The 27,584-nt window shown below is 46.1% G+C and overlaps 1 long non-coding RNA gene across 1 annotated transcript; it reads left to right on the top strand.

Annotated features, from left to right (window-relative positions):
- Positions 1-10,865: 10,865 nt before the first annotated feature.
- On the top strand, positions 10,866-12,985 carry LOC121477135. The gene is made up of 3 exons (XR_005984108.1): positions 10,866-11,161; positions 11,281-11,494; positions 12,670-12,985. It is a non-coding gene; the product is annotated as an uncharacterized LOC121477135 (long non-coding RNA).
- Positions 12,986-27,584: the final 14,599 nt, after the last annotated feature.

Genomic DNA, 27,584 nt, shown 5'->3' with positions numbered 1-27,584 from the left:
CTCCTGGCGCAGGCGCTTCCTCAGACAGTACTTAATGAATGCTTGTGGAATTGAAAGAACACAACTTGGATGTGCATCCTTCCCTGTCAGACGTCTCATTCTAGAAACACAGAGGCCCATACTTCAGCCAGGCAATGCTATTAGGATGGCTCCTCCTTTGGCACGGAGGGAGGTGGCTCTGGCCACAGCACAACCATTACCCACAAGGAGAGAGAGAGCAAAGCACACCCCCACCCCACCTGTCCCGGGGCCAGGAGACACCCGGGAGCACCTGTTCTCTGGGAGCCGCTGGCTCCTGGGAGTGTCTCTGCTTTCGCAAAGACAGAACCGTGCCTCTTCGGTAAGATATCTCCCCGCAAACAACCATGTTCTGGTACCTGTTCCCACTGTGTGATGGCCACCAGGCCACATGGATGGGACAGTCATTCGTTCTGATGGCAGAGAGGCCTGGCTGTGGTTACTAATTTTATATAGCAAGAGGATGAAACCGTGTTGTCTAGGGAACCGGATAAGAGTAGAGGGGTTTGGGAACTGGGAATTTTATTCTGGCTCAGATGCTAATTCTCCTGTGACCCCAGCCAAGCCCTATAAATTGTTACTATCTGCAAAGTGAAGATAATGGACAGGCCCTTTTCCTCCCCCAGGAGAGTCCTGGGGATTAATTAGGCAGCTCATTTGAGATTCAAAGTGCTGTGAGCCTACAGGAAAAGTGACTGGAGAACAAAGAGGCTCACACTTCATCCTAGCAGGCCAGAGACCACACCAAAGACAGTCGCAGGAATCCATTGGGTGGCACACCAGTATTTGTTAATTAACTGGTATTAGGAAGTCATTATGGCTACCAGGGGTTAATGGAAAGATTGAACTTACTCAAATCAGCCTATAGAGGTATAAATCGAGGGCTCCTTTGTTCTGAAGGAGAGGTGGGCCCTTCCTTCAGCTGCCAACCTAACTAGAGTGTGCTTCCTGGCCTTTCCAGCACCTTTTTGAAACCCCAAGTGGGTACTTTGGACCTTGAACAGTTTCTTTTTCAATGAAAGATGCAATCTTCTAATTCTTAGTCTGTCAGAAACAAAAATTCTTCTTAAAAAAAAATAAAGAGAAGAAGTTAATTAATACTCCTTCTATAATCCTTTCACAGAAAGGTTCCATCTGGTGCTCAAACAGCGGGACCATGTGAGCCCTGGCTGGCTGCACAAGCTCACACTCACACACACTGGTTCACACACACCCAAATACGGAGGCGAGCAAGAAACCAGAAGAACACACCAGGAGGATCCCAGAGGAGTCCTCTGCCTGGCACAGGGGGAACAAATGTGAAGGTGCAGGGCAGAACAAGACAGAGCTAGGATTTTCAAAGCCTGGTCAGCTTTGCAAGAGAAGCCCAGAGGAATACAGACCAGCAGGGAAAGTAACGGCTGGAAATGAGACTTCGGTACCTTTGCAGGGCCAAGGACAAGGGAGAGGCATCCATACAGATCCCCAGGCCAGCATTCCTAGGCTGGTTCCCACCTCCCTCCCCATGGAGCCCAAACACTAGGTTGGTTGGATGCATGGAAATGCAGACTCCTTTGACCAGTTGCCACCAAGCAGCCTGCTCAGATGGCACTCAGTATAGACAGCCAGGGTGCAACTCCTATTCCTGGGACCGTTCACCCTGACAGCCCTCGTTCTAGCTGTCCCCTTCCTCCAAAAGGCAAGAAAGCAAGGACAAGCCAACCCCGAAGCAGGATGAGAGGAATTGGGAAGAATCACCTTTTCTATCTGTTCCCCTGGCTTCTCTGGTCCCAGAAGGCAGCACCTGTGTACACCGAGCCTTATACCAACATCCTCACAAGGAAGAGGCACCACGGTCTGATGATGGAGAGATCTCTGGGAACACAGACCATGGTCCTGACACTGCTCTCACCCAGGGGACATCGTCCGTCTCCGTTTTCACGACTACTACCACGGGCAGCAAGAACACAGAGCTGGTGGTGGTTTGGCCCTCTCTCTGATCTTGGAATTCTTGAGCCCTGGGCAGCCAGAACTTGTCAGGTGTTGGGGGGCACCTTTCTGTTTAGGATAAAGGAGGCATCACCAGACCAGCTTTCGTGTCTCCACCAGGGAAGCCCCCTGGGCAGAGATTCCGGAGGGAGGGCTGACTTCGTAAGAGGATCTGAAGCCACAGTGGAGTGTTCCCTCCTGCCTTCTAGCTCAGCAAGACCGGAGAATACATATTTAAAGACTTAAAAAACACATCTTTAGAGAACAGAGTACCCAGGGACACAGCACCCAGGGTGCAAATGTAAACACAGAAGTCATCTAACTTCAGAAGATGGTCAGGCCCTTCCCCCGGGCTCTGGATCCTGAGCCCCCAGCCTCCCCCTCCCGCTTACTCACCTTGCACCTCTCCTCCTTTGTTCTTGGCTCACTGGGGATCGGTTGGCACTGGGAAGGCAAGCAGAATCCTCCCACATCCAAGTAACAAGGCTACCCCGGTTAGGGCCCGGTTAGGGCCCAAGGTGCAGGGAAGGGTTTGCGGCAAGGGCAGCAGGTGGCCGCCGCTCTGACCTGCCCCCACCTGAGACAGGTGCACACCCTTCCGACAGAGGGGCCCTCACTGTTCTCAGAAGAGGGGAGAGGCGCGTCCTTACCTCCCAAGCGGGGGCTCCAGAAGAATCAGAGCAAGTGGGCTGCGCTGTTTGCTCATGCCCCTCCTGTTCTGGACCTGTCCTGATCCTCCGTGATCACCCAGGTCCCCCTTACCTCTGCTTACTCGCCTCATCCCTTCCTGGTAAGTTCTGTACTTAATACAGAACTCCTTAAAAAAAAAAAAAGTGTGTATATATATATATATATATATATATATATATATATATAGGCTGTTCGATTCGCCAACATATAGTATAACAGCCAGTGCTCAACCCATCAGGTGCCTCCCTCAGTGCCCATCACCCAGTCGCCTCATTTCCCCGCCCACCTCCCCTTCCACTACCCCTTGTTCGTTTCCCAGAGTTAGGAGTCTCTCATATTTTGTCTCCCTCTAACTTTTCCCCCACTTAGTTTCCCTCCTTTCTTCTATAATCCCTTTCATTATTTTTTATATTCTGCATATCAGTGAAACCATATAATGATTGTCTTTTAAATAAAGGTGTGTGCTTCCCCCTGGGGGTCTGTCTTTGTCAGCCAGGGCCTCAGGACAGTGTGGGCAGCTCCCTCTCTGATCTCCTAGGCTCCAGATTTCTCACACCAGGCCCTGGCCTTCCCCACCCCTGCAGGGCCATTACAGAGCAGCACCAGGCACCCTGGAGAGTCCTGGGGGGCTTGCTATGTTTGCCTCAGCCCCACCGGGACCCTGGAGCATGCGAGGTGCCTTGGCCACCCAATTATGCAGACGCTATGCTGGATGATGCTCTCCTCCACCTGCTTGCATGCACCCAGTGGAACTCCTCACCAGCTCTCCATGCTCCCTTCTGGAAACCAAGGAAGGCTTGAGAGCCACTTTCTCAGGAAGAACTTTATTTTTTTTTTTAATTTTTATTTATTTTTGATAGTCACAGAGAGAGAGAGAGGCAGAGACACAGGCAGAGGGAGAAGCAGGCTCCATGCACCAGGAGCCCGATGTGGGATTCGATCCTGGGTCTCCAGGATCGCGCCCTGGGCCAAAGGCAGGCGCCAAACCGCTGCGCCACCCAGGGATCCCACAGGAAGAACTTTAAAAACAAAAATGTTGTCCATTAATAAAGATTTCTTACAACCCAAAGTGTTCAGGTAATTTGGAGCCCAAATGGCCTGGGCCTGGTGCCCAAAACTTGCTAAGTGGACCCCAAAACACTCTGAATGTTCCATGCAGGCCAGTTGGTTCATCTGTAAGTCTACAGTGGCATCAGTACCTCCTTATTAACATTGCTGCACCTCAAACACAGTAAGTACCAACAGCCTTAACCACCATCATTGATGATCCCTGGCTCACTACAACCCAGAAAACAGGACAATGAAAGGGCAAACATTAGATAAGCAGTTAGAAACAATGTTCTAGGACTTTTATCTCTAAGATTTTTAGGATTATTTTTACCTACGGTATTAAGTATACCATCAGTTATTCAGTCTGCAAACATTTACTGAGTGCTGAGGAGGAGAGTGGGTGACCAAAGTTCTGGATCTTAGTCCTATTTCCTCTTGTATTATTATTTTGGTACCAAGAAAACCCCACAGACGTTGCTGGAGGCAGAAAGGGCCCCGTGAAGCAGGAATGAGGCAGACAGTCAGATAGAGAGGGCACAGTGACGCAGCAGAGGGCTATGTCCCCTGAAGGTAGGAATACAGGGGCAACCTGTCTGCAACCATGTCAGAAGGAATGTTGTCCTGATCTTGCAAAAGATGGAATTTGTGAACTGCCAGAGGAAAGCCTTTTAGGGCTTTGTTCCCTTGTAGTGGCTAGAGCAGACAGGATGGGCATCGAGGGGTGACAAGGAATGGGTGGCTTCGCAAGCCAGGGATGAAGTTGTGAGCAAGGGCCCAGGGAGTGGAGGAGAGAGCAGGGCTTAGATAACCTGAGGAAGGAACAAACCGGCCCCTCTTATGAAGGCTGCCAGAGGAAATATAGGGTGGCCGCTCCAGTGTGTCAGATACACAACCAGGAAGTGTGTAGTGTAAGTGTGTCCCAGGTATCACAGGTGGTGTACTTACACCATCCTGCAGGTTCTGTTTCTCCAGAGAATCAGCAACCCTGAGAGACTGTGAGATGGGGGGCTGGCACGCCCAACACCTGCAGGTGGACCCATGGAACTGCTCATGTTGCCATCTGAGTCCAAATGCTGTCTGCTGCCAGAATTCCCTCCTCCTCTGGAGAGGTTAAGGTTTTTTCTATTAGAGCCTTCAACTGATTAGATGAGGCCCACCCACATGATGGAGGACCCACAAGCTGTTTTATTCAAAGTCACTTGATTAAAATTCTAATCTCATCTTAAAAATACCTTCACAGAGACATCTAGAAAAAAGTTTGACTGGAGATCTGGGCACTATAGCACAGCTAAGTTGACACATGAAACTAATGATCACGTTAGGCAAGATAGCTGGCTGAGCACAGTTTTGAAAAACTAGTGAATTAAACAAAAAATAAAAATAAAAATAAATAAATAAATAATAAATAAATAAAAAAGAAAAGAAAAACTAGTGAATTTGAAGCAATTCACAACACATGCACGGGAATCTAATCCCAGAGGTGCTGAGTCATACAGCAAAACAGCAAACACACAGTCCAACTATCAGAAGGGCTCCGGGCATATGTCTCGCTAATGAGGAAATCCGTTTTTTGAGACTCAGTCACCTAGAGATGCTTTGTTTTGCTTTGCTTTTTCCTTCTTTCTTTGAAAGGGCAGAGCTTTCTGGAGCCAATTGAAATGTGAAGTGTCTCCGGATGGCTACAGACAAAACAAGTCTTTACAGCCAGCTCTTACTCATTGGGCCTCAGAGGCACTTGGTGTGCCTCTCATTCCAAGGCCAAGTTTAGCTCAGCCCTCTCTCCTCTGTGAGGGTGAGAACCTTGGTCCAGGTGGACCTTTAAACGCATCTAGTGTTATTTTGTAGATTTAGAACCTGAAGAAGCTCTCTGTGTGCTGACAGGAAGCTTTCTGCAGTCAAATGTCCCCCCAGGCCGGAGCTTGCCCTCAGAGCCCCTGCCCTCGCTCTCGCTCTCGGCAGCCTCCCCTCCAGCCTTCGGCCTCTGCCTGCGTGGCTCGCAGCCCCTATCTGGTGTCCTTGGGATCCCCCTATCGTACAGGAAACCCATCCTGGAGAATAAAGGCCAAACCCCAAAGTAAGGCCCTTCCCCTAAATTTAGTCCTCGAAGAGAGACGAGGAGTTTGAATACTTAGCATGGAGAACACCTGCCACACCCCAGGCTTTATTTTGTTTTCCTTCTTTGGAGACTCAGAAAAACTTTGTCCTTGGCTCCCAGAGGGCCAGATGATGGGGCCTTATGTCCCTGAGCTGCAAGGGGAACATGGGGGCGTTTGAACTCCAACCAGAGCCAGTTCTAACAGAACTTGCCTGTGGACGAGGTCTGCTCCTTCCCAGAGAACTTACTTGAGGAAATCTCCCCGGACCCATCTCAATTCTTGTCTTATGTTCCCAGAAAGGCTGTGTTCAAACGACCCCCGCTGGGTTCTCACCCTATTCCCAGCACATACAATTCACCGTGAACCTGAGAGCAAGCGCTTTATTCCCACTTCTCAAGTGTTCACCCTGGGCCCCAGACTGCTTGAGAAATTTCACATCCTAACTTCTTTAACCAACAACCCCAATGGGGTAGGTACTCCAGATAGTACCTGGCCTCAGAGCTTGCTCTACTTCCCCTGCAAAACCATTGTTTGGAGACATTTCATAATGACCATAACTGACACACCAAACAAACTGTCCTAGGACCCTCTAAAAAGTGTTTTCACAGAGCTCCTCTCATTTCCCTTCCATCACTGCCTGTGAAATAAGGCATTCTTTTCCTTCCCACCCACACTGTCTCCAGTGGGACCATGAGGGAGAGCAGCCTGGGAGAGGTGGAGGCTCAGCCTGGCCTCCCCAGGGCTTGCAGGGAAGTGTCCAGCTGCTTGCGGGTGCTCGGCCTGCCCGGACACAGGACAGCTGACTGCGTCATCCCACATGGTGTCAGAGATCCGGTCCCCTGCTTAGCATCAAGGTCTTCCCAAACTCAAGCAAGTCAAAAAAGAGATTCATTATCCTTCCTCCACAAACCATCCCTCCCAACTCTCTTCCCAACTTCGCAGTGATGACCGTCTGTCTTCTGGTCTCCCAGTCTCAGAACCTAACAGTCAGCCTTGGGAAGTGCTGTCCTTCTCCCTCTCACAACCAAACCAGGCTCTCTGCATGTCCTTGGGAAGGCCCGTGTACAGCGCAGACACCGTGCCCACCTGGCAGGATCACGCCTGGGGGCACAGTGATGGGAAAATCAAGATGGTCCAAAGGTAATGGTTTTATCAGCTCATGGAGGAGAGGAAACTGGGACACAGATCATGATGATGCAGGGTAAGAAATGACAGGGACACAAGAGAGGGATGAGATCCTCACTGATGTGCTGAGGGATCTCGGAGCAGGACACGCTCACCTCCATGCTGCTGAGACAGAGAAGCAGCCTGGGAGCTGAAACTGCCACCATAACCCTTCCAGGTGCTCCCAGGGTTGGCCGGCATTAGGGAAGGAGGGTGAGTGGCTGTCAGTGTGCCCTCCGCAGTTTCAGGGCCTGCCTGGTGCAGGGGAAGGCCTGAGGTGCCACCAGTGCTCAGATGATGGGGTTTCTCTCAGATGATGGCTCTGTGCACCTGCTCACTCCTGCAGTTCACAAGCAAAAGATGCATATTTTTCCCCCTGCTCGTATGTCTAAAATCAGTCTTTCAATCCATTTTACACTGGCATCTTATATTGTTACTAGACCAAACTTTGGTTACAGTACAGAAAATCATGGTCTACCTTGCGTGCGATGCTGTCTCCGATGTGATGCACTGTGTCATGGGAGCTGGGGCAAAGCGCCTAACCCCTCACTGCCCGAACTCTGTCATCTGTCTGGCCTGCTGATAGCCCGAGCTTTGGTGGTTGTGAAAAGCCCAGAAAGATGACCGCACAGGAGCACATGAACAGTGGTTTGGGGCATAGTCCATTTAATAATGTCAGCCATCCAGCAAGAATGAGCTCTATTCGCTCCCTTTGTCCCTGTTGGTAGCATGACAGCTGGGCCACCCTGGTGCCTGTCCTGTGCTTGTTCCATGTGGGCGTGGAATAGGCGGGAGGAGAAACAAGCACAGCAGGCTCATCCCGACCTGGCTGATTTTAACTACACTCCTGATCTTTTCAACAAGGGATTTTTCTGGTCTGTGGTCCTCTTCTTCCCAACACAATGTTTCCCTGTGGTGGATCTAGAGAAACCCCAGCATCTGGAATGCTACCTATTGAAGCAGCAAATACTTAATGTGTAAAACTCATAAAATTTGAAGTAAATGTTAAGATACTTGTAATAATACTTCTAAAAGTATAAAATGTGAAAAATTTTACCCTTGCCCCTCCAATGCCACCCTCCAGAAGGAAATCGTTATGTTCAGTTGTCGATCTTTCCAGACTCTTCCAATGCAAATAGTATGAGCTGAATAAAATAGTGATTGCTTGAGAAATGATGGTGATTGTTGCTTGAAGTGAAATGAGCAACTTCACACACAAAAATAGGACTGAATCCCCTCTGGCCGGTGGTAACATTGCTTGGATTCTCACCCCTGAGTCCCCATCCTGACTTCTCCCCTCCTGGCTTCCCTCCTGTGACTCTCTCCCTGCTCACACGTGCACACTGGGAAGCTCCATCTACCTCTCCAACACCTTTATATCTCTCGGTATTCTCTTCCCAATAATTATGAAATGTGGGACATTTGGGGGGATTAGAGTGGATTTCTTTCAATGGTGACAAAGCTGGTCTTGAAGGGAAATTTGTTCTAGATGTTTTTCAGAGCCAGAAGAAGGGCCACTGAGTCAGAAGAGCACACTCCCTTGGGGCAGTTTAGTTGATTAAGCATCTGCCTTCAGCTTTGGTCATGATCTCAGGGTCTGAGATTGAGCCCCATGGTGGGCTTCCTTCCCTGCCCCTGTTCATTCTCTCTTTCTTTCTCTCTCTCAAATAAATAAAAATTTTTTAAAAAAAGAAGAGCACTCCCTGCTCTTATCTTTTTCTTTCTTTCTTTCTTTCTTTCTTTCTTTCTTTCTTTCTTTCTTTCTTTCTTTCTTTCTTTCTTTCTTTCTTCTTTCTTTCTTTCTTTCTTTCTTTCTTCTTTCTTTCTTTCTTCTTCTTCTTTCTTCTTTCTTCTTTCTTTCTTCTTTCTTTCTTTCTTTCTTTCTTCTTTCTTTCTTTTTCTTTCTCTTTCTTTTTCTTTTTTTTTCTTTCTTTCTTTCTTTCTTTCTTTCTTTCTTTCTTTCTTTCTTTCTCTTTTAAAGATTTTATTTATTCATGAGAGACACAGAGAGAGAGGCAGAGGCACAGAGGGAGAAGCAGGGAACCTGATGCAGGACTCAATCCCAGGACCCCAGTATCACAACTGGAGCCAAAGGCAGGTGCTCAACCACTGAGTCACCTGCCTCCTGCTGCTGATAGATGAGCCCCTCCTGCTCATCTTTCAACTGAAGTCTATGCCCACTCCTCCCAACTGCCTGAGGGCACCACAGAGCAGACTCTCCCTGTGAGGCTGGATCTTGTCAACCTCTCTGATGGCCTTAAGGGCTTAGGAATCAACATTCAAATGCCAGCAGGTTTTGACCCAGCACCCTTATTGGCAGAAATTCATCTAAGGGAATAAAGAGACAGATGCAAAGATAATATGTGAGAGGATGCTCACAGCATTGCTCCCAATAAGATATATAAGAAATCTAACGACCACTAATAGGTGCATTGTTAAATACATTACTGCACACACAGACAGATGTGTCAGTTAAGAAGGGTGAAGCCTTATAATGTGACCTTTAAAAAATCATATGTACAAATATGCAAACACGGAGAAAATTCTGGGAATAATATAAAAACATTAGCAGGAGTTTTCCCTAAAGAATTACTAGCGATTTTTCTTTCCTTGTCATTTATAGTATTACATGTTTCTTTCCCCACCATTGTCATGTTATCATTTATATAATGAAATCAGCTTGGAAAACTCATGGTCTATCTTTCACAGTGCCTCCCCTGTCCTGAAGTTATCACCCAGTTTTGTGAGGTCCAGAGAGATCATGTTAGACCTAGGTCCCAGAGCCGACATCCTACTATTGATTTATCCCAAAGGGAGGCAACAGTGTCATCACTCAAAAAAGAAGGAGGGTGGGGCACCTGGGTGGTTCAGTGGCTGAGCATCTGCCTTCAGCTCAGGGCATGATCCTGGGGTCCTGGGATCCAGCCCTACATCGGGCTCCCTGCATGGAGCCTGCTTCTCCCTCTGCCTGTGTCTCTGCCTCCCTCTGGTTTCTGATGAGTAAATACATACAATCTTATTTAAAAAAAAAAAAAAAAGAAAAAACCAAAAAGAAGGAGGGGAGACTAGAGGAAGAGAAAGTAGGTGAGCAAAGGAGGGACCTCATGTGCCGGTGAGGTTCAGCATGGTTTATCTCTTAAATTGAATTTGAATTGTTACCATATATATCACCAGTAGCACCGATGGTCTAAACTCACATTGAAGCATATAATGAAACAACCTATTCGCAAACTCTGTGAAGCAAGTGCCACAGATGGCTGTGGTTTTCCTGTGAGTCGGGGTGATAGATGAATGGCTCCCTGGACCCCTGCCCTTAATACTGGGCTCGTTCCGAATACAACTTTGGCTCACATTTGACATTGTCATTTCAATAAGCACAATCCTGTGTGTCACTCTTTCCTATGTAAGTGGAAGTGGGAGATTGATTTCAGGTTAGCTTTTTCATATTATTGCAAAATCTACTCTGGATGGGTTTTGGGATATGCGTGCTTTCTGAGGTTATTGCTCAGAGAAAAAACAAATAAAAAAGCCTCACAGGGCCTAACGCACAGGAGCCTTTCTCAGGTTCTGCCTCCCGCTGCTGATAGGACCTGGAGCCCTCCCACTGCCCCCGCTGCGTCCCAGAGAAAAGTTGTTCGCCCCCAGAGCTCTGACGGCCAAAAGAACCCACTCCCTCACTGTACTCCAGCTGTAGCAATGCTGGCCCCACTCTGAGGGGGGAGGCTGTGTTTCTAATAAAAGCCAGAAAGCTTAATATCTTGAGCTATTTTCAACCCTGCCTCTCGGACACATTTGGCTGTCTGTTTATTTTTGTTAGAAAGACAGACTTGTTTTTCTGCCAGGGGACTCTCTAACACCCTCTGCCTCCAACATCTGCACAGAATAGAATGCTTTGGAGGGTCACATGAGAAAAACACTCCCTCTGAAGGGGGCGAGGAGGATAGTAGTGTTTCTGTGTGAGGCAACAGAGTGTGTAAGAGAAAATGCCAACCAGGCCACACCAAGGAGCCATTGTGATGGCCGTGCTTCAGCAGAAGAGGGATCTGAGGCCAGCGAACAAAGGTGAAGGGGACACTGCAGGACTCTCAGCTCCTGCGCAGTCAACATCTGCTGTACAGAACACAGCACCATTCTGCAGCGTTCAATATTCTCCTTGTGTGCCAGAGCCTAAAATGGTACTTTACAATGCTGTTTGCTTATTTATCATTTGTCTCTTTTCTCATTTTGCAAACTCTATGAAACAGAGCGTATGTCTAATATACCCACCAATATATACTGGGTTTGCTGCCCACAGCAGATACTAAACCAATAGCTGAAGGAAGGAGGAGAGAGAAAAGGAAGAGGGAAGGAGGGAGGGAGGGAGCACGGATCTGCGCCCTCATCCAAAGACACTTCCTGCGCCACCCACACCAGGTCACCTGCTGCATGAAGGATCGGGACACTCTCTGCAGCACCTTGCTGCCTACTTTGCAGAAAGCAGAGCCATCAATAAACATCCACTGAATTGGGTATGTTCCTCCGTGCTTGTTGGACTAACAATAGATTTGCAGGGCTGGTTCCTGGGGCTTAGCAGAAATGATCCTACTACTCAGATGCTTTGCAAGGTGAAGATGGGTGTGTGGCCAGAAATGCAGTGGTGGTTCCCATAACACCCTCCCAGGGTGACAAGCATGGGTTATAATACTTGGAAAAAAGGAAGATAGGAAATCAATATACAATCCTACCTTTTCCCCAATGCTGCATTCGACTATTCAGTTCTACTCTAGTCTGTTTACCATCAAATACACTATGGGTTTGAACTCAGTTTTGGCCAATGGGTGATCTGGATGTGCGTTTCTCAGTTTTCTAATCTGTAGAATGGGAATTATTTTTTCTGTCTTGGCAGTAGTTATCCCCATGATTGAATAAAGGCAGTCTTCGACATGATTTTGTAAAGCATAAATTACTACACAACGTATTGCTCCTGTTAAAAATATCTGGCAGATATTTAGCCCTCATGGTGTGTAAGTATCTTGCTGAGCACTTCAGGGCTAACAACATTTATAACTCACAGCACCCCCATAAGGAAGTTATGGCAGTGATGGTCCAATGATCATTTATCAACATGGAAATGGACACAGATAATGAAGGAGGCAAGTCCATTTCCTCTATTGTGATAGGGAGGACCTTCACCAATCAGTAACACCTCAGAGCAAAGGGACAGGCTTGGGGTTCCATGGAGGCAGGTGGACAAGGACAAGTGGGGCACAGGGTTGCCCGTGGGTCTGTGGGAGGCAGACGAAGGTTTTATCTGGTCATTGAGGAAGTGTGAAGGTGAGTCTTATCCTGGAAGAGTAAGAGTGGATGGTCTCTCCCAGTTAGCGGTTTTCTGGAAGGAACAAAAGAGGATGGTGGAGGGAAAAGGTGGTTCACCATCGCTCTTTAGCAGGAACACAGGGCTGAAGCAAAATTCCACACTATCACAGGTTTAAAACCATGCCCAAGAATACACAGTGAGTAGTTCCAGTAGTGGTAGTACTAGCAGCCCTAGTGGCAGGACTGGTAAACATTTAGTGATGGTTTACTAAGTGTCTCATCACACACACACACACACACACACACACACACACACACTCAGATCTTTATATGCATTCCAGTCCAATAATTTTATAAGGAAATTCTCTTCTTCTTTTCTACTTTACAGATCAGAATGCCTACAATGCTCATCCCTCAGAGATGTAAGCACCCATACAGGGTCAGAATGGTGCTGGTAGAAGGAAACATGACTTTACACTGAGCTCCGGCTCCCCAGTCATGGTCCCCCCACCATGGCATGGAAGACTTTGTGACACCAAACACCCTAGTCTGGCGATGATGATAGAAAATTAGTCTGTTGTTGAAAGCCCGTCTTCGGGATCCCTGGGTGGCGCAGCGGTTTGGCGCCTGCCTTTGGCCCGGGGCGCGATCCTGGAGACCCGGGATCGAATCCCACATCAGGCTCCCAGTGCATGGAGCCTGCTTCTCCCTCTGCCTATGTCTCTGCCTCTCTCTCTCTCTCTGTATGACTATCATAAATAAATAATAAAAAAAAACAAAAAAAAAATTAAAAAAAAAAAAAGAAAGCCCGTCTTCCTTTCCTATATGGCTTTTAAATTCAAATATCACATTAGATTCCTAACTCTTACAAGATTTCTGGTAAGGGATAACATATCAGATGCTGGTGGTTTTTAAGTTTAAGATCATTGTGATATTAATTTTAAAAGGAGGCTAGGAAACAAGAGGTGGGAAATGCAGCACGAAGGACATCTTTACATTAAGTTACCGATGCTAGCCTACCATTGTGTGCTCTGACTAGCGCCCACAGGATGCACAAACGCTTGCTTTCAGGCATCATCCTCTAAAAGTGAACCAAATGAACGAGGGTAAGATCGTCTATGGAGAGTGAATTTATAAACCAACTGAATGGTTCAGGACAGAATGAATGTAGGTTACTCTAAGAAAATGGAAGGGCTTACTAGTTACCTTTACAATCAACTGACTTCATGGAAAGAATTAGATTTTCTGGGGCACATGGGTGGCTCAGTCCATTGAGTGCCTGACTCTTGATTTCAGCTCAGGTTATGATCTCAGGGTTGTGAGATCAAGTTCCACAGTGGGCTCTGCACTGGGCGTGGAGCCTACTTAAAATTCTGTCTTTCCTTCTCCCTCTAGAGCTCTCCACTCGAAAGAGAAGAAGAGGAAGAAGAAGAAGAAGAAGAAGAAGAAGAAGAAGAAGAAGAAGAAGAAGAAGAAGAAGAAGAAGAAGAAGAAAGAAGAAGAAGAAGAAGAAGAAGAAGAAGAAGAAGAAGAAGAAGAAGAAGGATTAGATTAGCTGAAGAAAGGACGCCTCTTAAAAAAAAAAAAAGAACTAAGAAGTGGTTGAAGAAAAGTAAGAAGGTAGAGCTGACCTGTGCACCTGGCCCAGCCCCATCTGGGGAATGCAGGCGGTCCCTGTGAGGGAAGCTGATACCCTTCAATATCTGGAATTGTTCTTGAAGGCTTCTTTTTCTAATTATGTGCTCACTAGGCAAGTTTAAGACTACTCAACAGAAATCCTACTATCTTCTTCGACTGGGGCTATGGTTGGTTAATAGAAAAAAGAAAAGATTAATGCACAGAATTATACACACAAATCCTACACACCTTAAATATTTTGGTTGAATGTCATAAAACCATATAAATACTTATTCACTCATGTGGATGCTTTTGCTAATGGTCCCACCAATTGGACTTGTCATGGTATTTCTTTTTTTTTTTTAAGATGTTATTTATTTATTCATGAGAGAGAGAGAGAGAGAGAGAGAGAGGCAGAGAGACAGAGACACAGGCAGAGGGAGAAGCAGGCTCCACGCAGGGAACCCGATGTGGGATTTGATCCTGGGACTCCAGGATCACACCCTGGGCTAAAGGCAGGTGCCAAACCACTGAGCCACCCAGGGATCCCCCTGTCATGGTATTTCTTGCATTAACAGTTAATAAATAATAGAGTGTCTATGAATTCCTGTTTCTATTTATCGATGGCAGAGCAAGAACTTTTTAACTCCCATGCAAAAATTTAATTCAGATGACTTAGCTCTAGAGTTTTCTCCTTGGCATCTATAGCTGCCTATCTACACTAATTTGAAAAAGTTATCTAAATATAAACCAAAACAAAATTAAGGTTGCTTTCATCAAATTCTTCCAGATAAGTTCACTTCAACTTTCATAGAAACTGTCTCAGTATAATCCTATTTCACTGTATTCAATCTTACAGTAGCCTGTTAAAGTACATGGCTATCATGAAAGCACACTGTCTCTAGGTACAAACCTGATTCCTGGCAAGGGACACCGAGAAGCACTCAAGTGAACATTGGCGAGCCGACCACCAGTGCACAATGGATTGGAGAGTGGCGCTGCATAGAGTGTCTAAGAGGGAGGAGAAGCCATGAGTGTCAGGTGCTATAGAGGTGTCTCCCTGTCACTTGGTCTTCCATGTAGCTGCCACTCCAGGGAGGAGGGCAGAGTGCCAGCAGTGCCTACCACTGCTTTTCCTGCTAAGACATTAACTAGGCTTTTCACTGTACCTTGGTCTTTGCTGGGTCTGCTTTCATTTATTCACTTAGTTGTCCCATTAGTCATCTATAAAATAGGTAATTAACTCACAAAGTGCCAACATCCAGAAAGTGAGCGATTTTCATCCCTCCCCCACCTACTTTTCCAGCCAACAAGTGTCCCCTCCCCTGACAAAGCATGGCTACCAGCTTTCTGAGTTTTTGTGCACTGCCAGATTCCCTTTTCAGGGGCCTCTGGAAAATAGCAGCTGTCCCCAAACCAGAATGAATCCACTGAGGTAAATGTTTCATGTGACCCCACGGTGGGGGGGCCATGGCGCCCACTTAAGGACGCCCCCATATTGTGCCACTCCCTCTGTGTCTCCCACTCATACTTATTTTATCCTTGGCAGGTGTAGTAAGTAGAAAGTATTGCATTACACATCACATTAAACTATTTTGTGTGAGACTCATTAATGACAGTATTTAGAATTCTGTTGTAAAACCAACATCAACTGGTCAGTTTTAATGCTTTGAAGGAGTTTGTTAGGACAGCATTCCACCCCTGAAACAACCTGGGTTGATGTTGCCCATGAAGGTACCAGAATAGGCCACTTGAAATGTGCCTCTTTGGCTTATGGATTACTTTCAGCTAAAGGCAGACACAGGACAAGCCCTTTACCTCCTGCTAACTGCCTGAAATATAGAATAAATTTCTCCTTTTGTAAAGGAAATTTCATTGGTGAAAGTGTCTCTGTAGGAGGAAGAAAGTTACTCTAAGAAAGGAGTCTTATGACCTGAGAGGCTCTTGGCTCCAGAACAAGATGATGTTTATTTGCCACCCCTCTCCTCCTAGAAGCTCAAAACTCCTTTCCCTTTGTGGGGCCTACTGCATATACAGGCCGCCGTCACCCGGCTGCTGTGTTGAATCTTGTCTTTGTAAAAACTCCCATGTGTGTAGTCCATTGAATTGGTTTTTTTTCTACAGTTAATCTTTTTACCAGTTTGATTCATGGACTCCAGCCACTGCACAAAGGTGGCTCCTCCCTTCCTGGTCAGGTCACATGTGTAGGAAAATAACTGTCCTCTGTTTCCTAGGGTTCATGTAGGATAAGCTTACTACTATAAGCCAAGAAAAGAGGCAGGATGATGGGTTCAGGTTTCTTAACACTCCTAGGACAAACGAGCTCTGAGTCAGGAAAAGCTCTAAGAATCCCGGGCAGCAGTTCCCCCGTTGGATTCAAGCAAGCAGAGTTCTGCCTTGGGGCCTACACTTCAGAGCATCTCACGCATCTTTCTCTCACATACATGCATGCACACAAACACACAGGAAATTATTTAAGGGCACATGGGTCCCTTGGTCACTCATGACCCAACACCCTGTGCTGGGGTATACTTTCTATTACTTTAAGCTTTGCTCTCAGGATTAAGGCCCACAGACCCAAAGCAACACCTTACCACATCTCTTTCCCAAACATCTCTAAAACAAGAAGCTACCATGTCTAAATGCAAAGATTTGGGGTGGAGCCATTGTGATGTAAGTGAAAGGCTCTGCCAAATGGCAGAACAATTTAAATGGCCCCCAGGTAAGAGAAAAGGCAAGTTAGCACTCCATCTGGCCGTCTCCTGGAGCTAGGATGGCCTGAATGTATCCAAGGACCCTTTCTCAGGAGTGCAGGCCTTCTGTTCTCTTGCTCCCTTCCCGGGCCTTTTGTGAGTCTACAACATTTCTACTCAATTGTTTTATGTGTCATATGTTACTACTCACCTAAATATTGCCCTCCATGAAAAGAACACTCCATTCACAATATTAATGAAATCACCTCCTCTTTCATAACTTGCTGACATTCTATCCTTAAACCAAAAATTTGCATAGGTTGGTTATTTTGCCATTATGTACAGTTATGAGAGAAGCAAGGATAGAACATTTTTTATTTGATGCAATTGGTGGTATAACTTGATGATATAGAGACATGGGATATGTGGGTCGGCAAGGCCCACCTGTGAGGACGGTGATGTGCATGAATGGGCCTTTCTCACCTCTGCCTCCACTGCTTGCTGCTGGAAGCTCTCAACTTGCTCTCACCATGAAGACAGCTGTTCATAATGACCTTATCACACCTCCAAATTATTTTCTTTGTTACTGAGGGAAGATCCTTTCCTCAAAGGAAGAACCAGTCCTCAAAGTGCTAAAGCAGAGGTTAAAAGTAGATGACCGTCTGACCAAATGCAGTTGACCCTTTCCTCATGGAGAGAAAACCAAGAAGTTGCTGATATTTACAAATTTGGAATTTGCACACCAGTTCCCCCAAATTAGATCTAAAACCGCAGGGCCTGCATTTCTTCAAGGCACTATTGGTAGGGGCTGCATTCTAGCAGCTTCCATCAGACACTGGGTCTGCCATTCCTCAAGGACCCCACTGTTCCTTCTCCCAGAGACCAATGTGGCCTTGGTCTTCATGGCCTTTCTTCCTCCATTGTTCTTCCAAGGCCAGATTATTCACACCTGCTTGAGCAGGGCATGCATGGTTGCACACGTAGGCTGTAGACACGGAACAAACTCTCTGGAGAGTGGCCTCTGGGCGGCCTGGCCTTCAAGCCTGGGGTCCTTCAGCTGGGGTTCTGTGATTGCTGGGTGGTGACAATCCGCCTGTGTAGATAACATGTGCACAGGTACTCAGGCGTGTGGACAGATCTCGGCAGAGTTCGTCAGGCTGAAACACAAGCAAGCCAACCACTGAATTTATTTTCCAAACCTGAACTTCATTCCCATTGGCACAGGGTCCACTCCAAAAACACAAATAAAATAATGCAGGAACGGATTGCCTGCTCTGGAGTGTTATTTTAAGAACTGGTTGATATGATCTCAGCATTGAACCAAACCACCCTTAGAAATGGGCCCCTTGTTGTCTCCTGTATCCAGTGTAGACCTTGAGGTTTTATTCATTTTCCAATTAACCTTCAAGTCATCCTTGGATTCTGTACTTCTAAAGACCGGATATCATGTATTCCTCTCACTGGCAAAATACATTCCCACTATGGAGAGTGCATGCATCTGAGATCTGGAGCAAGCAGGAATTCTGTTTGTGTGCCTGCATCTGGAAAATGAATCAGAGCTTCTATTAGGCATGATTACCCTTATTAGTGGATATGACTTTCAGCCCGGCCTCTGGGATATTTATCACCAACGGGACTGCAAAGGGATTATGAAGAATAAAAGATCCTTATTCTAGCATTCAAAATAAAGAAGAAATAATACAGAGTACTTTACTGACATTTTGATGACAAATGGGGAAGAAGTTCGAGCTGAAGCTGCCATGCAAGCTTATTGGATGTGATTTTGCAACGCATGCGATCAGCTTTGTGTTAATTAAACAGTAAAAACTTACCACTTGCTGGTGGCCCACAGAAGTCCACGAACTTTAGTTTGTGGGTCAAATCCAGCCACTGTCTGCTTTTGCGAGTAAAGTCTTGTGGCAGCCAGCTCTCCCCTCTCACTGACCTACTGGGCATGCCTGCTCAGGCACACAGCAGCAGAGCTGCAAGGCTGACGCAGAGACCTTGCCCACTGCAAAGGTGACAGTGTCTGGCCCTTTACAGAAAAGTTTTGCTGACCCTGCCCTTTGAGACTCAAAATCCCAATGATTTGAAATAAATAATTGATGGGCAGTATAGCTGTGCTCCCGAACACATGTGTATATCAGAGGTAGACAGACCCAAATTAAAAACCTGACTCATATATTCATTCAACAAACATCCTTGGAGTGTCCACTCTGTCAGGTTCTACCCTAGGGATAGGGATGACAGAGCAGACAAGGCAGCCCCTCCTCTCTCTCTAGGACCTTACATTCCAATGGGCCCATCAATTAAAGGTAGAAAATAGAGGAATGTTTTCTGAGGAAGGTCAGTTTCCTTAGCAGTAAGAGAGTTCAGGAGTACATAATTTGTAGTTAGTATGAGGATTACAACAGAAAATCGAGCGAAGTACTTACCACAGTGCCCGGCACAAAGAGATAGCTCCATAAATGTTCATTATTACAATATTAGTCTCAATAAATAGATTAATGAAACATTATTTTTACTATCTCAGTGTCAATTCACTCCAAAAATAATTTACTTTGGGGTCCTGTTGTGCTCTAGCCAATGGTGTTGTGTAGATGAATCTTGTGACGTGGGGTGGGCTAGACACAGGACAACTGCCCTATCACAGGAGGTTCTACTGAACAGTGATGATTGTATTTTGGAAAAAATACAATTTAATAATACCCTATATTTGGGGTCAAAGTGCCTTGCTCACTGGTTCTAAATGTTTGACAATTTCTAAGGAGGAAATTAGGGAAGCTGTTGGATGAAACAGATGGATAGAAATCCATCATCTCCATGAGACCTAAGTCTTTGGGCCAGACTACCACATGGCACAGCTGGGAGTGGATCCAGCCACGGGATCTTTTCACTGACCTGTGCACTCAGATAGGGCAGGGACCAGGGGTGAGGGCGGGGGGAGGGAATGAGTGCTAACTCTAGCTCCATGCAGGGGCTGCAAGCACTAGCTGGTACCTCTCAAGGCAGCTATGTGAACTGGGCATCATCAAGGATGTTGGGATCCAGGACAAGGGTGGAGACTCCCTCCTGGCCTTGGTGGAGCATATCTGAGTTATGAATGAATTCACGCAAGCAACATGGCAATGCACATTTGTCCCCTGCAGTGGTGGGAGACACTGGTTGAGGTCCTGAGACCAGTTCCTGGCCTTGAAGGCAGGCCTAGCAGAGCAGCAGTCCCAGAGTCATCAATCCTTGAGGCAGCCACAGGAGAAGCTGGAGACAAAAGGAGAAGCTGGAGGGGAAGACCATGGGGTATATTTCTGGCCGGTGAGCTCTCAAAACCTTGTAAAGATAGCTGGGAAATGCTTTGAAGAGAGCTAATGTCTACCAAGTGGACGGGTGACATTGCATGGCCCAAAAGCTGGAATATAAACATCTATGCACACTCTATAGCCGAAGGCTGGTGAAGTCTGGCCTATGTAAGTTGTCATTTATTGTTTTCCACCAAAAATAGTCCATTTGAAGGCCTTTTTACATTATTAAAGTCAACAATTCATACTTCTCTTTAGAATATAATAGAAGTCGCTCAGTTGGAATAGATGACTCTTGGCAGAGCAACCTTAAATGACCCAATAGTCATTTGTAGCTCTGTCTCTGTCTCTCTGTCTGTCTCTCTGTCTCTGTCTCTATGTGCCCATCTCTCCCTCTTTCTTTTTCCTTCTCTTTCTTCCTTTCTACTCCTTTTTTATTTATTTATTTATTTATTTATTTATTTATTTATTTATTTATTTATTTTGATTTCTTGAATCAGGAAAAGAAACTTGGTTATTCTGCCCACTTCTTTCTCATCATTTCTCTGATGGACAATTACAGGTTTTAAAAAGTTTTTTTGGGGATCCCTGGGTGGCGCAGCGGTTTAGCGCCTGCCTTTGGCCCAGGGCGCGATCCTGGAGACCCGGGATCGAGTCCCACGTCAGGCTCCCGGTGCATGGAGCCTGCTTCTCCCTCTGTCTGTGTCTCTGCCTCTCTCTCTCTCACTGTGTGCCTATCATAAATAAATAAATAAAATAAAATAAAATAAAAAAGAATTGGACTGGTTAAGAAATTATTAAAAAAAAAAAAAAAAGGGATCCCTGGGTGGCGCAGCGGTTTGGCGCCTGCCTTTGGCCCAGGGCGCGATCCTGGAGACCCGGGATCGAATCCCACGTCGGGCTCCCGGCGCATGGAGCCTGCTTCTCCCTCTGCCTGTGTCTCTTTCTCTCTGTATGACTATCATAAATAAATAAAATTTAAAAAAAAAAAAAATAAAAAAAAAAATAAAAAGTTTTTTTGATTAGTGGGACTTCCTGAGTACATCATGGGGCTTCATGTTGGACAGAATGAAGTCTGTCTTGCCCAAAGCCTGGTTTCTAGGGTCCTGTCACCACCTTGTTTGGCTTTTGTGGAGCTTTTCTCTTTAGGGTGGACACATCTACTTCCCTCTACTAAGACAAGGCCCAGCAGCCAGAAATTGTGTTCTGCGGAGGAACTTCTTCCCACTTAAAGGCAGAGCACATATGCTATTTTCAGAAAATGGGATTGCTCAGAGCTGTGTGCTCTGCAACCCCCAGCACCTCCCCAGCACTCCCCTCCAGCCAGCCCTCATCCACACAAGGAAGGATGCCAACACTCACTAAGACCCACTCCATTCCCACCTGGGCTGAGCCCAGCAAGTTCCGGCCTTTGGGACAACCTGCAGCGCCTGTCTTCCACCACTGATGGTGTGCCCTGCCCCAGGATTTATGTAGTCTCCGGTGATTCTGGCTCAGGCTAGTGGAATCTGTCTGCTTCTGCTCTTTCCTCCACACTCCCCAGAGGATAAACCTCCAAAAGTGCATCTGAGAGGCAACCTGAGCACTTCAGCCCATCCCCATGCTACTCTTGGTGATTCCCAGCCCCGGCTGCACCCACGTCATCCGGCAAACCTCTACCAACTGCAATGACAGGGAGTCATGAAAGGCATGTTTGTGATCTGAGCCTCATATCAGGAGATGACAGTACCATCAGGTGCTAGAGTGGGAAATGATCACCTGTGCCACTGTCTTGCAGCCATCTGGGGCTGAAAGCAATAATTGTGACCACACGTGAGATCCAGACTTCTAGCTGGCTATTTGGTTTTGACCAAGTGAATCCTCCTACAACCAACAGGAGGTCAGCTGACCATGTGTGTTCCACACGTGGCCACTTCGAACCATAGATGGCACAGGTGTGCTCTGGGACTTTAGCCAAATGCCTGTGTCCCCAGGCCCCAAGAAGAGATGTGCCCGAAACCCTCTGGAGAGCCCCAGGCCTCCACGCCTGCATGGGTGTATTTTCTATGCACATTTGCTTTGGCTTGGATCTGACAACACTCAGGTCTGGCTGTGCCATGGGGAGTGTAAAGTGAGTTGGAGTTCCTGGGAGGGAGATACAGTGGTACAGAAATTCCCCTATAGAAAGACATCCCCACATTTGACAACTTACATTTATTTCTACATTAACACTTCTCTGTTCACAAAAAAATGGAGACCCATACGTTCTCTTTATGAACAACCTCCTTGGTCTAATAAAGACCCGCAGAAATCCAAATTATCTTCTGCACTAAGCCCTCTTTCTTTCTATTGCCATTCTTCCCAAAACTATACACACACCCAAATATGCATTTTATTATCTTGATACAGACCATTAGACTTTCATGATATATTGAACTGTCACTGAATCATAAGATTTTTTATATGGAATTTTTTCAGCTAAGATAAAAGCAAGGTTAGATGCACCAGTGGGATTAATATTTATGAAACATAATTTTTATAATAAAGTTTTAAAAATATCTCGAATATATCTTCCCTTTCCTTTTGGTCTAGTTAGATGGGAAAAATTACTGTCCTTAGCATCTTAATTAAAATAACATTATAATGTTAGCAAAAAGAAAAAATGATTTGACATATTCATGCGGTAATTACATTAAAAAAAGATTACTCTCCATTAGTCTTCCTGATTGTACTAAGCCATCTGTGCTTGTAAAAATAATAATAAACAATGAATTTCATATGCCATATGTACTTTGCTGCTTAATAGTAATTAAGCAGTAATCCCAAAGCAATCACTTGTTAACTGTGATAATTGCTCAAAGGTAATTATTTTGTAATAAATGATAATCAATTATTTATAATATTAACAATAGTTTTCTAATTTTTTTACCTTTAGAAATTGCTGGTAGCCATATCCTATCTTGGAAGCTGAGCTGGAAAATCACTAATTCTGTTGTGTTAAGAACAGATTTTCTACAAGTCAAAATTCTAGTTATGGTCTATTAGATTTGTAATATGTGTTTATAGTATTTAAAAAAATGAAATAGCTATAAATATCTCATTTACCTTTTTATTACAAATAAATGGCTTTAATAAAACTTCTAATACAATATAAAATACGGAGTGATCAATATTACAAAGAATAGCATGAACATGAAAGTAACAGAACATATGACCTAGGTAAGAATAGGTCGATAGAAAACAAACTTTGATTTGAAGGGGAGGGGAAAAACATAAAGTATAACCACTTATTCACAATTGCATACTTTTCCTCAATGTATCACTCTTGATTTTAGCTTTAAGCAACCTACTGTCACTTCAAGAAATGATGTATAATACTTAAGTATGGCATTTCTTATAACAGAGAGGGAACTAAATCATACATATTTAAGCAACAAACCAGTTTAGAATATTTATGATTCACAGGAGGTGTTTAGTCTTATTTTTAATATAGCGATGAAGAATGCATTGGGCTGGAACCATTCTTTCTGAATTTCACATCCAAGGAACAACACCCATGGTTCGGTCTGTCCTCTGGATTCCTAATAGGACAAGGAAAGAATATGTCCAGCTGCCTCTGGATCAGTGGTTCTCTTGCCCCAGGGGGACATTGGACATGCCTAGGGGCATTCTGCTCTCTTAGATGGGGTTGGGGTGCTGCTGGCCACCCGTGGGTAGAAAACAGGGATGCTGCAGGTAGGCTGCCCAGCACCAGACAGCGCCCAGCAGAGAATGACCCAGCCCGACATGTCCATGGTGCCAAGGATAAGAAACCCTGGCCCCAGATGACTTTTTTCAGTTAGATCATTTACGAAGGACATCAAGCATTTCAGCTTTAAATGTTTCAAATTGGAATTGAAAAAACCAAACTACCGGGAACTTTACTCCCTGCCTCTTCCAGCAGAGCAAACAGGGAGTATCACAGAAACAAAAATTTCTCTCTCCAGATCTGGTTTTAACCTGCAAAAACCAAATCCCACTCTGGCTATTTTAAGCCCCCCAGAAAAGAATATTAAAGAAAATTAGGCAGCTCAAAAAATCGTTGGGAGGACAGCACTGAGCTTTCTATACTCGCTGCAACCCACGTCACAGGAGCCCCTGGTACAGAAAGCCCACCTGTGTATGCTGCAGGCCATGGTGTCCAGGGATAGGGACATGGCCTCTGTCATCCCCCAGGGAAAGGAGGCCCCCTCAGGCCCTTTGCTCATTTTGCAGGCTTCATGAGCAGGTTCTGACAGATATATCTCATGGGCGACATGGCATCCACAGGCACTCTGCGTCAAGGGTGTCTGCAGAAGGGACAGGTGTCCTTTCTGGGGATATGGGATTTCACTAAGTCTGGGGACTGGGGATATGGGGTTCCTCCAAGACCCAGAGGGTTGTGCAGACATGACTTGTGGTCATAGATGGCACTTGTGCTTCATGCCTGATCTCGGGATTAAAACTGCTCCTTGTTCTTGGAAATAATAGGACTTGAATCATAGAAGCCCCATGTTTGAGGGCTGGAGGAGACATGAGGACTCGTTTACTCTGACTACTCCCCTTCTTGCCCCCACCCCACCTCCATCTATGTTCAGTTCCTCTCCTACTTTGTATCTTCCTTCTTTCCCTCCATGAGCCAACAAGTACCTATCTCATGTCTGTTCTGTGTCAGACACTGGGCTAGAAGACGCTGCATTGAGCAGAACAGGCAAATTCCATGCATTTATGTTCAGATTGGGGAGAGAAATCAACAAAATAAATAAGTAACCTTAATAAGTATCTCTGGCTACACAAACTCAGAGCTACACATACAGAGGTAAATATTTGGACAAATCTCTTGTTATCCAAATTCTCGTTACTTGCTATCTGAAATTCAGGCGTCAAATAAATTCAGATAATGCATTATCTCTTGCTATTAAAACTCAGCACCCCAACTCGGGAATCAAATAGCACCAAGGAGTGAAGGCAAATTTACACAATTGCAAGACTGTGATAAAGGCTAGGGAGAAAAACAAGGCAAGGAGAGTGACAGTGACAGCCCCGAGGGGGGAGGGATTGCAACAGACTGGTGTAGAGAGCCTCCCTGGGAAGGTGCTAATTGGGAGAAGTTCCAAGCAGTGGGAGACCAGTGCAGAAGCTTCGGGAGGGAGCCTCCTGTGGGTTTGAGAAGCTACAAGACCCCTGGTGAGGTTTGACACACTCCAGGGAGACACAGAAGATCAGAGACCTTCCAGAGGCCAGACCAGGCAAGACTGGGACAACTGTTGTAGGGACTTTGGTGGCAGGGAGGAATAGAGAGCACTGGAGCGTTGTGAGCAGAGGAGTGGCCTGTGCACTGAGCACTGGGTAGGGCTGAGTGGCTGGGGGTAAAGAAGGGCCACAGAAGCCCGATCACTAATCCTGCATGATGGGCAGGAGGCTCTGGCCAGGGCACTCCCCGGGGAGACCAGGAGGTCAGATACTGGATATATTTTGAAGGTAGACTCGAATCAATTTCTTGATGGATTAGATGAAAAAAAGGAAAGGTCAAAGGTGACCAAGTAGAAGGAAGGTGGCCTGAGATGGGAGAGGCCACAGGGAGGTGTATGTGTGCAGTGGGGCGTGTGAGGGAGGCAGAGGCTCTATGTGGAGTGTTAGGGCTCAAGGGCTCCTGGGCATCTGAGTGGAATGTGACCCGGGCTTTGGGAGAGTGTGGACTGCACAGACATCTAGAAATCCTAGGGGTGTGTGCGGTATTCAGCAGGATGCACCTGGTTGAAGTCACTGAGGTCATTCCTATAAAGAAGAAAAGGGGACCATGCACGAGATCCTGGAACACTCCCATGAGAAGAAGGTGGCGTGATGCAGGATACCCAGCAAAGGAGACTGAGAAGTAGGAGAAAGACCAGAATGTCCTCCTCCAGCATGGAGTAAAGGAGTGTGGTGGGCACTGCTGGAAGCTGAAGCACAGTGTCAGTGGTTGAGCAGCAGCAGAGCACCCTGCAAGAGCGGCGGGCTCAGTGGGGTGGTGGGCCAGGGCCCACTGGGGAGACTCAAGAGGGAACAGAGGTCCCACGAGACACAGCAGCGTGGAGTGTGCAGGAAGCAGAGGGAGTGGGGAAGCTGGAGGGAAGACTTGCGGGTCTCGATGGTGGTGAGGCTGATCCCACACAGGACATGAAATTATGACATAGGAACACGAGCTTCTAATGAGTTAGGGGAAGGTCTGAGGGAGCAGGCCCACATCTGCTCCTAATGGGTAACTTCACACCTTTGACTAAGGCCTGAGCCATCTTGGAAAGTCCCAAAGTCCCTGCCCTGCAATACGAGCATCTTTCCAGCTCTGGCCTTCTGTGCTGAGCTTGCAAGCTCTGACGTGGAAGCTCTGGTTTATTCTCTGGAGTCTGAGTTGTAATTCTGCTCTACATCTACTGCCAAAAACATGACCGAACCACTTAGTACACTGATTCAGGATTGTCTTAAAATTAATTCATAAAATTTCTTCACCCAACATCTGCTCTCACAGCTTCTACTCACATTATTTCTCCAAATCCTTCCCTCTCTCTGTGCCATTGACAGCCCATCATCATAAAGAGCTTTCTGGAAGCTCTGTAGAAAAGGGTGCAGGGGAGTGGGTAGGTGTTGGGAAGTTTTATCAGAAGACATGTATATCATTGCTCCTGTTCCATTTTGCAGATGGCTGAGGTTGTTAACCCTTTGATTTTCTGAATACACCTGACTTTCCAGACAAAGTCAGACAGTTTCCTCCACTTTCTGTTACATTCAGCCCACTGTGACCTTATACTCGGTAGGAGCACAAGAACCTTTCGTGGGGCTCCAGTGCTTAGATACATAGCCAGTCTAAGAAGGAGCCGACTCTCCCCAGGGCATGGGTCGGGGTAGTGCTGGTTGAAATCGTGTGGTAGGAGGGAGGCAAGCAGTGCCCTACATGAGACTTCTTTCTCCTTATCCAGCTCTATAGGATCCTATGGCAAGGTCTGAAACATGGCTCAAGGTGCCAGGGACTACCTGCCTTCCTCTGGGCGTTCTCAGAACGTAACTGAGTTCTAGATGTACTGGATGCTAAATTAGTATTATTTCATATTCCTGAGGACCAATGTAGATGACCAAAGGTTAGAAGTTGGAGCCCAGGGAAGCTAAGGGATATGCAGAAGATGGAGGGACTCCAGTGAATAGAATCTGTGAAGGAAAAGAGATAAGCTTGGAAGGCAGGAATGGTTTAGGAATTTGCTGTCAACCAAGATACTTATGGAAAAGAGAAAAAGGTATATTAGAAAAGTTTGGGGAATCTCAATTCAAATGTGCTTTACTTACTCACTTATTCATGGCTAAGAAAGCCATAGTAATAACCAGGGTTGTACTAATATATGTTTAACAAACGGTTCTCCAGAAAGAGCAGAAGCCCTGATTTTGTAGGAGCTGCTCATTTCTTTGGTGTAACTATTCCCATCACGGCTGGTGTCAAGCTACCGACATGACCTCCCTAAATGAAGAATTGAGGTAACATGCCCATGATTAGCTCTTGTAAATTGGTAGATACCAGCTCCACATGCCCCTGGAGCAAGTAATACTTATTATGAATGTATGTGTTAAGTCTAGCTCTTGCAGAATCAACCCTGAGTCCTGGATTTGGACATATGTGATTTATTAAGGGTGCGTTCCCATGAGAGCAGGACAAGGTAGGGAAGGAGCAAGCA

The sequence above is a fragment of the Vulpes lagopus genome, chromosome 16, assembly GCF_018345385.1.
Source record: "Vulpes lagopus strain Blue_001 chromosome 16, ASM1834538v1, whole genome shotgun sequence".
Classification (NCBI taxonomy): Eukaryota; Metazoa; Chordata; class Mammalia; order Carnivora; family Canidae; genus Vulpes; species Vulpes lagopus.
Note: the sequence above shows the minus strand (reverse complement) of the source record. Positions and strands in the feature narration are given on the sequence as shown.